This window comes from Oncorhynchus kisutch, linkage group LG5 (assembly GCF_002021735.2).
Source record: "Oncorhynchus kisutch isolate 150728-3 linkage group LG5, Okis_V2, whole genome shotgun sequence".
NCBI lineage: Eukaryota > Metazoa > Chordata > Actinopteri > Salmoniformes > Salmonidae > Oncorhynchus > Oncorhynchus kisutch.
The window spans coordinates 42,287,683-42,301,477 of NC_034178.2; the positions used below are offsets into that span (position 1 = coordinate 42,287,683).

Sequence of the window (13,795 nt, forward strand, 5' to 3'; positions counted from 1 at the left end):
GCCATGTGAAAGTTTTGACCACGTAAATAGGATAAATTATTCCCATATCCTAAGGTGTCAATTATATCAGATTTGAACATTTACAGTATATGATATGTTGAAATAAAAAATATATCAAAAAGGTTGTTTGCTTACCTTTTGAAGGAAAAAAGTTTTGGAAACGGGTGTTTGTACAAATTGAAACTGATTTGTTTGTTTTTGAAAGAGTGTCTTTCTGAAGTGAGTTATAGCTGAACCAGATGGTTTGCCCTGTAAGCCATTCTAGGTCCCTGCATGGGAACAGGCAGTAGGTCTTTGTGATAGCAGACACACTTATATTGTGTGTCAGGGCTCAGCAGACTGCATGCAGAAGTGTGGGAAGCCGTGTGTCTCTGTGGCTCCCAGCTCCAGAGAGAAGAGGGCGTGTGACTGGGGCACACTCATCTTTGTGCAAGGAGCCAGCTGTGCTGTGAAGCTCAGAGGAGGGAAGTGTGCTGCCTGAGGCATCTGGGAAACATTCCTTATTGTCCTCCGAAGCTCACCCATTGGCTACAGACTGAGAGAAACTCCAACAAGCGCAAGACTCAGACATTCATATGCAGATTTGGGACAATATATAGGAGAGATGAAGCCAGTGGAGATCAGATTCACTTTCTACACAGAGACCTCTACAACACAGAGATCCAGCCATGGAGCCTACAATCACTTCAGCTATAATCTACTCTAAGGACCACCTGAATCTGACCAATAAAGTAAATTGAAGATTCAAATTCATGGAAATTAATTACATTATAATGATTGTTTGTATCAATAATGACATATTCCCAAATAAGGTTATTAATGACTCTTCTCTTCTTGCAGCTAAGAAAATCAGTGGTGGAAAAGTTACGCAGAGATAGTATCAACAACACCATTGAGCACCTCAAGTCTCTCCTGGGTCCAGAGATCCTCAACCAGCAGTCTGACTCCAAGCTGGAGAAAGCAGGCATCCTGTGAATGAAAGTTTGCTTCCTGAGATGACAGAAACAACAGCAACAGTACCAGCCAGTGAGCTCCTCATCCTGCTCAGCATGAGCCAATTAGGGTTACTCCTTCTCTGTGTCTCAGAGAAGACTGCTGAGTCACTTCCAGATACTAAGAACAGAAGGGAGAGTGACCTGCCTCAGATGAGCTTTTAGCCCAGACAAACACAATGGACCATGTTGGTCTTAGATTATTGTCATGGAGAGTAATGCGAATAGGAAGATATCTTCTTCTTCATCTTCTGCTCATGTAGATTTTTTAAAGTATAGCTGTGATTGAGACTTTTAAATTCAGTTGTTTAAAAGTTTAAATGTTTTTTTCGAAAGAAATGATCCAATTGATGAGCACTAATTTTTGTAGTATTTTTTTAAACGTGTTGATTACAATGATCAACAATAACTTGAATGGCCCACCATGAGGACTTTTATCCCAAAATGGGTGTTATATCACTGCTTGTGAATGTTTATGCCTTATATTTTTTAAGGTGAACGTATGAGAGAAAAAAAGAACATATTTGCTTTGTTACCAATACATTTGTGTAGTGAAATGGTCATATTGACGTTAATATTGCACATCTTCTGTTAAAAACAACATGTATACATGTATAAAGTCATCTGTAGCACGGGGAAAATAAATAAATCAGCGCCCACCCTTCAAACAGCTATCTGTATCAGTTATTTATTTGATATTGATCAACTTGAGCTACAGCATCTCTGTTCCTCCATGACACATTTTTACCCAGACTGGGTGTTATACAGTACCTGTTATCATCAACCTGTGATTAGCGATATTTGATCTGTTTTAAGATCAGACTTTGTGTGAAAAAGTGGCTCGCATGATTTGAATAATGTGCACATTGCAAATGGTGATAACTTCACGCTCATTGTAAAACCTGTTGTTTATTTTGAACAATATGTTGTATTTTATAAAGACGGTAACTGTATATCCTATGCATTGGAGAGTTGTCCAAGTTCTTGTTGTTTAATCACTTTATTTCTATTGAAATATTTACCTTATATTAAGCTCTTTAATGATATGAGTCAATCTGAATAAATACACAAATCATTTGATTAAATCTTGTTTGGTTTGATGGCAACCTTCCATTGCAGTTACATTACTGATTCATGATATTCCACATGTAGAAACAATAATGCCTACTATTACCCATTACTGTAAACAAGGATATTGAATTCATTCGAATGCAACACTGAATCCATATTAATTTGTGCCTCTCTGGGTGCTTCATTCTAAGTCTACCACGTAAGATAAAAGTTAGACATTTCTATCCACACATAATTACATTTTTTCCCTTTATTTAACCAGGAAAGACATGACATGACAAGACATTGCATTAATTGTTTTAGTTGGCATGTGAAAGGGACTATAACGAGATAATTAATCATAAATATTCCCCAGGAGGCATGAATGTGATTTCTTTTTACTGATACGCATATATTACATAAATGTATTTTCAGTGTATCAGAATGTATAACAATTCCATTTCAGTGAGTTTAGTTTGGTCAGCAGTAATTTCAGGTGTTGGACCAAAACTGCTACTGTCATCTTAGTGCTCTAAAAGTTTAGGGCAGCTGTGCACTCAAAACTCAATAGCTAATGAGATGTGCAATAAGACACACTTCTATTGTTCCTCCATTGAAAGTAGTGAATGGAGAGAGTGTGGGAAACTGAGGAAAACTCACTCACAGAGCCCATTAGGGACAACAGACTCAGCCCTCTACCCTGGACTGTCAGAGGTTAGAGGGGGGTCTGGCTCTCTATTGGGGAAATCAATGGATCTATTTCTTATTATCAAACAAATGTTGAGCACTTGGTTCATGGAGGTAGGACTTTGCAAATGTTTTGAAAATAAAAATAAAAACATCATATTTGAAACATTTGAAGACATCCATTATGTATTTTTGCGGCAGAAATGTGCCCTTCTCCAAGAACCCACTTACAAATCAAATCAAATTGTATTTGCCATATACGCTAAATACAAATACAACCTTACAGTGAAATGCTTACTGACAAGCCCTTAACCAACAATGCAGTTTTAAGAAAAATACACACAAAAAAAGAAACCAAAGTAACAAATAATTCAAGAGCAGCAGTAAAATAACAATAGCGAGGCTATATAAAGGTGGTACCGGTACAGAGTCAATGTGCGGGGCACCGGTTATTGGAGGTAATTGAGGTAATATGTACATGTATGTAGAGTTGTTAAAGTGACTATGCAAAGATAATAACAGAGAGTAGCAGCAGCGTAAAAGGGGGGGCAATGCAAATAGTCTGGGTAGCCATTTGATTAGATGTTTAGGAGTCTTATGGCTTTGGGGGGTAGAAGCTGTTTAGAAGCCTCTTGGACCTAGACTTGCCCTACCGGTACCGCTTGCCGTGCGGTAGCAGAGAGAACAGTCTATGACAAGGGTGGCTGGAGTCTTTGACCATTTTTAGGGCCTTCCTCTGACACCGCCTGGTAAAGAGGTCCTGGATGGCAGAAAGCTTGGCTCCAGTGATGTATTGGCCCGTACGTACTACCCTCTGACACCGCCTGGTAAAGAGGTCCTGGATGGCAGGAAGCTTTGTTCCAGTGATGTATTGGCCCGTTCGTACTACCCTCTGACACCGCCTGGTATAGAGGTCCTGGATGGCAGGAAGCTTGGTTCCAGTGATGTATTGGCCCGTACGTACTACCCTCTGACACCGCCTGGTATAGAGGTCCTGGATGGCAGAAAGCTTGGCTCCAGTGATGTATTGGCCCGTACGTACTACCCTCTGACACCGCCTGGTATAGAGGTCCTGGATGGCAGGAAGCTTGGCTCCAGTGATGTATTGGCCCGTACGTACTACCCTCTGACACCGCCTGGTATAGAGGTCCTGGATGGCAGGAAGCTTGGCTCCAGTGATGTACTGGGCCGTACATACTACCCTCTGACACCGCCTGGTATAGAGGTCCTGGATGGCAGGAAGCTTGGCTCCAGTGATGTACTGGGCCATACGTACTACCCTCTGACACCGCCTGGTATAGAGGTCCTGGATGGCAGAAAGCTTGGCTCCAGTGATGTACTGGGCCGTACGTACTACCCTCTGTAGTGCCTTGCGGTCAATAAGGCCTATCTACATAACCAGTGGCATAATGCATTTAAACACATTTTCTAAATGGTTTATATGTGGGGCATGGTTGAAAATATGGAATTTGTTTGTGTACACAAACACACATCCAACTTTAATTGATACTCTGTAACAGTGAGTCTTTATCTATTTCTTAAGAACAATATTTCACTAATGAGCTTTGCCACCAGGGACTTAAAACTTCTTAAAGATCGGCATTCCGTCAACGGGACAGTTGTGAATCATGCAGCGCATTGTGTCAAGATCGCAGATTTTAGAGAAACAAGTGTCTTATGTCGGCTGAAGCTTAAATTCTTGTTAATATAACTGCACTGTCCAATTTATACTGCGAAACAATGCCATTCTATTGTTTGAGGAGAGCTCCTAACAACAAAACACTTTTTTCTTCACGATAGGTTGGATAAATTCACCTCTGAAGGTGAAATGTGTCCTTACATTCTGAAATCTTTCTCTGATTCATCATCCAAAGGGTCCCAGAGATAATATGAAGTGGCGTTTTGTTAGATAAACTCCTTTATATCCTAAAAAGATCCATATAGCATGCACAATAATTTTTGTATTTCGACTCACTCGTTCAATTTGCAAAGAAAGGAATCTATGAAAATCTCACCCTAAACAATGTTTAAAATCCAATTAAATCAAATCAGAGTTTATTTGTCAAGTGCGCCAAATACAACAGGTGTATACTATAGGCGAACATAAGCCACCCCACGAAACACATGGCGCACACAAACCAAATGCCCCAAACACGGGGACTTAAACAGTCCAGCAAAACCCCACAAAATGGGAAACACCCAAATCTCATTCGTGCACACAAGTCACACAAAACAATCCCGCACAAAGAGCAGGCGGGCCTCCTGGTAATTATAGCCCGACAAATCAGCCTAAACACAACACAGGTGAAACCAGTCAACAGAACGGGGAAAAAGGATCAGTGGCAGCTAGTAGGCCGGTGACTACGACCGCCGAGCGCCACCCGAACAGGAAGGGGAGCCACCTTCGGTAGGAGTCCTGACAGCCAGTACGAACCTCTTACAGTGAAATGCTTACTTACAGGCTCTAATAGTGCAAAAAAGGTGTTAGGTGAACAATAGGTAAGTAAAGAAATAAAACAACAGTAAAAAGACAGGCTATATACAGTAGCGAGGCTATAAAAGTAGCGAGGTTACATACAGACACCGGTCAGTCAGTCTGATTGAAGTAGTATGGACATGAAGATATGGTTAAAGTGACTATGCATATGTGATAAACAGGGAGTAGCAGTATCGTAAAAGAGGGGTTGGCAGGTGGTGGGTGGTGGCTGGTGGGACACAATAGAGATAGCCCGGTTAGCCAATGTGCGGGAGCTCTGGTGGTCGGCCCAATTGAGGTAGTATGTACATGAATGTATAGTTAAAGTGACTATGCATATATGATAAACAGAGAGTAGCAGCAGCGTAAAACGAGATGTTGGGGCTGGGGCACACAATGCAAATAGTCTGGGTAGCCATTTGATTACCTGTTTAGGAGTCTTTTGGCTTGGGGGTAAAAACTGTTGAGAAGCTTTTTGTCCTAGACTTGGCACTCTGGTACCGCTTGCCATGCCGTAGTAGAGAGAACAGTCTATGACTGGGGTGGCTGGGGTCTTTGACAATTATTAGGGCCTTCCTCTGACACCACCTGGTGTAGAGGTCCTGGATGGCAGGCAGCTTAGCCCCAGTGATGTACTGGGCCGTACGCACTACCCTCTGTAGTACCTTGCCGTCAGAGGCCGAGCAATTGCTGTACCAGGCAGTGATTCAACCAGTCAGGATGCTCTCGATGTTGCAGCTGTAGAACCTTTTGAGGATCTCAGGACCCATGCCAAATCTTTTTAGTTTCCTGAGGGGGAATAGGCTTTGTCGTGCCCTCTTCATGACTGTCTTGGTGTGTTTGGACCATTCTAGTTTGTTGTTGATGTGGACACCAAGGAACTTAAAGCTCTCAACCTGCTCCACTACAGCCCGGTCAATGAGAATGGGGGGCGTGCTCGGTCCTCCTTTGCCTGTAGTCCACAATCATCTCCTTAGTCTTGGTAACGTTGAGGGATAGGTTGTTATTCTGACACCACCCGGCCAGGTCTCTGACCTCCTCCCTATGGGCTGTCTCGTCATTGTCGGTGATCAGACCTACCACTGTTGTGTCATCAGCAAACTTAATGATGGTGTTGGAGTCGTGCCTGGCCATGCAGTCGCGGGTGAACCGGGAGTACAGGAGGGGACTGAGCACGCACCCCTGGGGAGTTCCAATGTTGAGGATCAGCGTGGCAGATGTGTTGCTACCTACCCTCACCACCTGGAGGCGGCCCGTCAGGGAGTCCAGGATCCAGCTGCAGAGGGATGTGTTTAGTCACAGGATCCTTAGCTTAGTGATGAGCTTTGAGGGTACTATGGTGTTGAACCCTGAGCTGTAGTCAATGAATAGCATTCTCAGATAAGTATTCCTTTTGTCTAGGTGGGAAAGGGCAGTGTGGAGTGCAATGGAGATTGCATCATCTGTGGATCTGTTTGGGCTGTATGCAAATTGGAATGGGTCTAGGGTTTCTGGAATAATGGTATTGACGTGAGCCATGACCAACCATTCAAAGCACTTCATGGCTACGGACGTGAGTGCTACGGTTCTATAGTGATTTAGGCAGGTTGCCTTTGTGTTCTTGGGCACAGGGACTATGGTGGTCTGCTTGAAACATGTTGGTATTAGAGACTCAATCAGGGACATGTTGAAAATGTCAGTGAAGACACCTGCCAGTTGGTCAGCACATGCCCGGAGCACACGTCCTGGTAATCCATCTGGCCCCGCAGCCTTGTGTATGTTGACCTGTTTTAAGGTCTTACTCACGTTGTCTACGGAGAGCGTGATCACACAGTCATCTGGAACAGCTGATGCTCTCATGCATGCCTCAGTGTTGCTTGCCTCGAAGCAAGCATAGAAGTGATTTAGCTCATCTGGTAGGCTCGTGTCATTGGGCAGCTCGTGGCTGTTTTTCCTTTTGTAGTCTGTAATAGTTTGCGAGCCCTGCCACATAAGACGAGCGTCAGAGCCGGTGTAGTATGATTCAATCTTAGCCCTGTATTGACGCTTTGCCTGTTTGATGGTTCGTCGCAGGGCATAGCAGGATTTCTTGTAAGCTTCCGGGTTAGAGTTCCGCACCTTGAAAGCGGCGGCTCTACCCTTTAGCTCAGTGCGGATGTTGCCTGTAATCCATGGCTTCTGGTAGGGGTATGTACGTACAGTCACTGTGGGGACGACATCATCGATGCACTTATTGATAAAGCCAGGGACTGATGTCGTTTGTGATAGCAAAACAGTCCTGTAGTTTAGCATCTGCTTCATCTGGCCACTTTTTTTTATAGACTGAGTCACTGGTGCTTCCTGCTTTAATTTTAGCTTTTAAGCAGGAATCAGGAGGATCGAGTTGTGGTCGTATTTACCAAGTGGAGGGCGAGGGAGAGCATTGTACGCGTCTCTGTGTGTGGAGTGCAGGTGATCTAGAATTGTTTTCCCTCTGGTTGCACATTTAACATGTTGATAGAAATTTGCCCATGTTGATAGAAGTTTCCCTGCATTAAAGTCTCCGGCCACTAGGAGCGCCGCCTCTGGGTGAGTGGTTTCCTGTTTGCATATTTCCTTATACAGCTGACTGAGTGCGGTCTTAGTGCCAACATCTGTCTGCGGTGGTAAATAAACAGCCACGAAAAGTATAGCTGAAAACTCTCTAGGCAAGTAGTGTGGTCTGCAATTTATCACAATATACTCTACTTCAGGCGAGCAAAATCTAGAGACTTCCTTAGATTTCGTGCACCCACTGTTGTTTACAAATATGCACAGACCGCCCCACCCCCCGTCTTACCAGACTGTGCTGTTCTATCTTGCCGGTGCAGCGTGTATCCCGCTATCCCGCCATGTCGTCATTCAGCCACGATTCCGTGAAACATGGGATATTAGAGTTTTTGATGTCCCGTTGGTAGGATATTCGTGATCGTACCTCGTCTAATTTATTGTCCAATGATTGCACATTGGCGAGTAGTATTGACGGTAACCGCAGCTTTCCCACTCGCCTTCTCCGGGTCCTGGCAAGGCATCCGGCTCTTTGTCTTCTGTACCTGCGTCGCTTCCTCTTGCAAATAACGGGGATGTCGGCTCTGTGGGGTGTTTGGAGAATTTCCTCTGCGTCCTTCTTGTTGTAGAAACAATCTTTGTCAAATCCGAGATGAGTGATCGCTGTCCTGATATCCAGAAGCAATTTTTTGCCATAAGATATGGTTGTTGAAACATTATGTACAAAATAAGTTACAAATAACGCAAAAAAACCCACATAATAGCACAATTGGTGGGGCCACGTAAAACCGCTGCCATTTCTTCCAGCGTAATTCAGCAGGTCAAATCACATTTGTATGTATTCCTCAGAGATCCTAGAAGGTAACAAGATTTCACTGTTTCATTAGGGGTGTAGTATATCCTATAGGACACCATATTTGGTCAGAGAGCGGCGCCTTAATGAAATGCCGGGCGGCCATCACTTGAACGACTGTATCTTTGTCAAATAAGCACCAATCAGGGTCAAACAAAGCTAGTTAGATAGCCAATGAGCTGGGCTTTATGGGAGTATCCGGAAACCATGTATATGTCGTAAAATGTAGCTACTAACCTTGTACGGCAGTATGCCTTTGTACGACAGGATATTCAGAGTTATGAACTTATCAATAATGGTTGTTTTGCAAATGTTGAACTTATAATATGGCTACTAATACTTGGAAAGCTAAATCGAAGTCCAAGTATACAGATTTGATGATATTCTTGCAGAAAAATCGAATAAAAATGTGAATGTCTTCACAATTTGCCCAAATGTACCTGGGGACTTCACACTTAAAGTCTTGTTGTTCACTCATTTTTCACGTTATCCATCTGAAACTTTGTACATACACTGCTTCCATCTTGTGGACACTATCGGAATTACAACCAGAGTGACGGCAATAACTATGGCCTTTCTCTTGCATTTCAAAGAAGGTGGTAGAAAAAGACTGCTTGGTTTTTTCATTGTATTTTCTTCTACCAGATCTATTGTGTTATATTCTCCTACATTCTCCTACAGAATTCACATTTCCACAAACTTCAAAGTGTTTCCTGTCAAATGGTACCAAGAATATACATATCTTTGCTTCAGGGCCTGAGCTATAGGCAGTTTGATTTGGGTATGTCATTTAGGCGAAAATTGTAAAAAAAAAAAAAAAAAAAGGGGGGGGGGCTTTTAATGAACTGCTTGTTTAGAGATTCATTAACATTTAGCAAGGCACACTTCTGTTGTTTAATAGAAGCTCTCTCAATGGGCAGAGTGTGGGAAAGCTCTGGAAAGCAGAGTCATAGTTTAGTTTTAGAATCATCTCCAAGGTGGCATAGCAGTTCAGACGTCTTTTGTCCTCGTCTTGTCGTGTCCTGTATATATATATATTTACAACTTTTTCACATACATTTTATTTTTATTTTCCATCAACTCATCTTCAAAACACTCTCCTGCAACCCGCCTCACCAATGTATATTTATAAAAAAGTATTATTTACCTCAGATCTGTAATCCTCCAAGAAGCTAGCCAGAAACTCCAAGAAGCTAGCCTGAAACTAGCCAGAAGCTAATCCAGAAGCTAGTTCAGAAGCTAGTTAGCTCCTTTACTGGCAAATCGTTAATATTCAGCTAACCACGGTTTGTGGTCATCAGCTATCCTTTAGCTCGAAAATCTATCGCCAGTTCTGTACGGCGCAGCGCGGCTCGGAACGGAACATACCGGACCAATTTTTCTCTCCATGTCCCTGGACATTCATACCCGGATCTCACAGCTAGCTAGCTGCTATCCGTGTGACCATCGGCCTTCGTCGATTCCGGAGCAAACATCAATTATTCCGGAGCTAGCAAGCTCCGTCAATCACTCCTGAGTTCCATCAATCACACCTGGGCTGCAGTCACCTATCCGGACCCGTTTTACTGCCTTCGCGGAGCCCCACCGGGCCTTCACAACTGGACTGCCGACGTTATCTACCCGAAGGAGTTATTCGGCCGGCTCCTCCGTCGCGACGTTACCTGAACGCCCATCTGCGGCCTGCTAACCGTTAGCTGTCTTACCGGCTGCTATCTGAATAGACAATCGGACAATTTTTTTATTATTATTTTTTTTAAATTATTTTTTAAATTATTATTATTATCTTTTCTTCTTGGGCCTCTATAACTATATCTATTGTTTTTATTTTTGTTGTTGTTGTGTGATTTGGATTAATCCCCTCTACCACACGGAACCCCACTAATCTACTGACGGAACGTAAGGGGTGGCTAACAGACCTCCATCCTATGCTAGCTTGCTACCGATGCCCTGGCTAGCTGTCTAAATCACCAACCAACCTCTCCACTCACCGGACCCTTTTGATCACTCGACTAAGCATGCCTATCCTTAATGTCAATATGTCTTGTCCATTTCTGTTCTGGTTAGTGTTTATTGGCTTATTTCACTGTAGAGCCTCTAGTCCTGCTCACTATACCTTATCCAACCTATTAGTTCCACCACCCACACATGCAATGACATCTCCTGGTTTCAACGATGTTTCTAGAGACAATATCTCTCTCTTCATCACTCAATACCTAGGTTTACCTCCACTGTATTCACATCCTACCATACATTTGTCTGTACATTATACCTTGATGCTATTTTATCGCCCCCAGAAACCTCCTTTTACTCTATGTTCCAGACGTTCTAGACGACCAATTCTCATAGCTTTTAGCCGTACCCTTATTCTACTCCTCCTATGTTCCTCTGGCGATGTAGAGGTGAATCCAGGCCCTGCAGTGCCTAGCTCCACTCCTATTCCCCAGGCGCTCTCTTTTGACGACTTCTGTAACCGTAATAGCCTTGGTTTCATGCATGTTAACATTAGAAGCCTCCTCCCTAAGTTTGTTCTATTCACTGCTTTAGCACACTCTGCCAACCCGGATGTTCTAGCTGTGTCTGAATCCTGGCTTAGGAAGACCACCAAAAACTCAGACATTTTAATTCCAAACTACAACATTTTCAGACAAGATAGAACTGCCAAAGGGGGCGGTGTTGCAATCTACTGCAAAGATAGCCTGCAGAGTTCTGTCCTACTATCCAGGTCTGTACCCAAACAATTTGAACTTCTACTTTTAAAAATCCACCTCTCTAAAAACAAGTCTCTCACTGTTGCCGCCTGCTATAGACCACCCTCTGCCCCCAGCTGTGCTCTGGACACCATATGTGAACTGATTGCCCCCCATCTATCTTCAGAGTTCGTGCTGCTAGGCGACCTAAACTGGAACATGCTTAACACCCCAGCCATCCTACAATCTAATCTTGATGCCCTCAATCTCACACAAATTATCAATGAACCTACCAGGTACCTCCCCAAAACCTTAAACACGGGCACCATCATAGATATCATCCTAACCAACTTCCCCTCTAAATACACCTCTGCTGTCTTCAACCAAGATCTCAGCGATCACTGCCTCATTGCCTGCATCCGTAATGGGTCAGCGGTCAAACGACCGCCACTCATCACTGTAAAATGCTCCCTGAAACACTTCTGCGAGCAGGCCTTTCTAATCGACCTGGCCGGGGTATCCTGGAAGGATATTGATCTCATCCCGTCAGTAGAGGATGCCTGGATATTTTTTTTAAATGCCTTCCTAACCATCCTAAATAAACATGCCCCATTCAAGAAATTTAGAACCAGGAACAGATATAGCCCTTGGTTCTCCCCAGACCTGACTGCCCTTAACCAACACAAAAACATCCTATGGCGTTCTGCATTAGCATCGAACAGCCCCCGTGATATGCAGCTGTTCAGGGAAGCTAGAAATCATTATACACAGGCAGTTAGAAAAGCCAAGGCTAGCTTTTTCAAGCAGAAATTTGCTTCCTGCAACACTAACTCAAAAAAGTTCTGGGACACTGTAAAGTCCATGGAGAATAAGAACACCTCCTCCCAGCTGCCCACTGCACTGAAGATAGGAAACACTGTCACCACTGATAAATCCACCATAATTGAGAATTTCAATAAGCATTTTTCTACGGCTGGCCATGCTTTCCACCTGGCTACTCCTACCCCGGACAACAGCACTGCACCCCCAACAGCAACTCGCCCAAGCCTTCCCCATTTCTCCTTCTCCCAAATCCATTCAGCTGATGTTCTGAAAGAGCTGCAAAATCTGGACCCCTACAAATCAGCCGGGCTAGACAATCTGGACCCTTTCTTTCTAAAATTATCTGCCGAAATTGTTGCCACCCCTATTACTAGCCTGTTCAACCTCTCTTTCGTGTCGTCTGAGATTCCCAAAGATTGGAAAGCAGCTGCGGTCATCCCCCTCTTCAAAGGGGGGGACACTCTTGACCCAAACTGCTACAGACCTATATCTATCCTACCGTGCCTTTCTAAGGTCTTCGAAAGCCAAGTCAACAAACAGATTACCGACCATTTCGAATCTCACCATACCTTCTCTGCTATGCAATCTGGTTTCAGAGCTGGTCATGGGTGCACCTCAGCCACGCTCAAGGTCCTAAACGATATCTTAACCGCCATCGATAAGAAACATTACTGTGCAGCCGTATTCATTGATCTGGCCAAGGCTTTCGACTCTGTCAATCACCATATCCTCATCGGCAGACTCGACAGCCTTGGTTTCTCAAATGATTGCCTCGCCTGGTTCACCAACTACTTCTCTGATAGAGTTCAGTGTGTCAAATCGGAGGGTCTGCTGTCCGGACCTCTGGCAGTCTCTATGGGGGTGCCACAGGGTTCAATTCTTGGACCGACTCTCTTCTCTGTATACATCAATGAGGTCGCTCTTGCTGCTGGTGAGTCCCTGATCCACCTCTACGCAGACGACACCATTCTGTATACTTCCGGCCCTTCTCTGGACACTGTGTTAACAACCCTCCAGGCAAGCTTCAATGCCATACAACTCTCCTTCCGTGGCCTCCAATTGCTCTTGAATGCAAGTAAAACTAAATGCATGCTCTTCAACCGATCGCTGCCTGCACCTACCCGCCTGTCCAACATCACTACTCTGGACGGCTCTGACTTAGAATACGTGGACAACTACAAATACTTAGGTGTCTGGTTAGATTGTAAACTCTCCTTCCAGACCCATATCAAACATCTCCAATCCAAAGTTAAATCTAGAATTGGCTTCCTATTTCGCAACAAAGCATCCTTCACTCATGCTGCCAAACATACCCTTGTAAAACTGACCATCCTACCAATCCTCGACTTTGGCGATGTCATTTACAAAATAGCCTCCAATACCCTACTCAACAAATTGGATGCAGTCTATCACAGTGCAATCCGTTTTATCACCAAAGCCCCATATACTACCCACCATTGCGACCTGTACGCTCTCGTTGGCTGGCCCTCGCTTCATACTCGTCGCCAAACCCACTGGCTCCATGTCATCTACAAGACACTGCTAGGTAAAGTCCCCCCTTATCTCAGCTCGCTGGTCACCATAGCATCTCCCACCTGTAGCACACGCTCCAGCAGGTATATCTCTCTAGTCACCCCCAAAACCAATTCTTTCTTTGGCCGCCTCTCCTTCCAGTTCTCTGCTGCCAATGACTGGAACGAACTACAAAAATCTCTGAAACTGG

At 44.1% G+C, this 13,795-nt stretch overlaps 1 long non-coding RNA gene across 1 annotated transcript; it reads left to right on the forward strand.

The window, feature by feature from the left end:
* The first annotated feature begins 619 nt into the window (after positions 1–619).
* Positions 620–1,612, forward strand: LOC116374205 (uncharacterized). The gene is made up of 2 exons (XR_004210028.1): positions 620–731; positions 841–1,612. It is a non-coding gene; the product is annotated as an uncharacterized LOC116374205 (long non-coding RNA).
* The last annotated feature ends 12,183 nt before the right edge of the window (positions 1,613–13,795 follow it).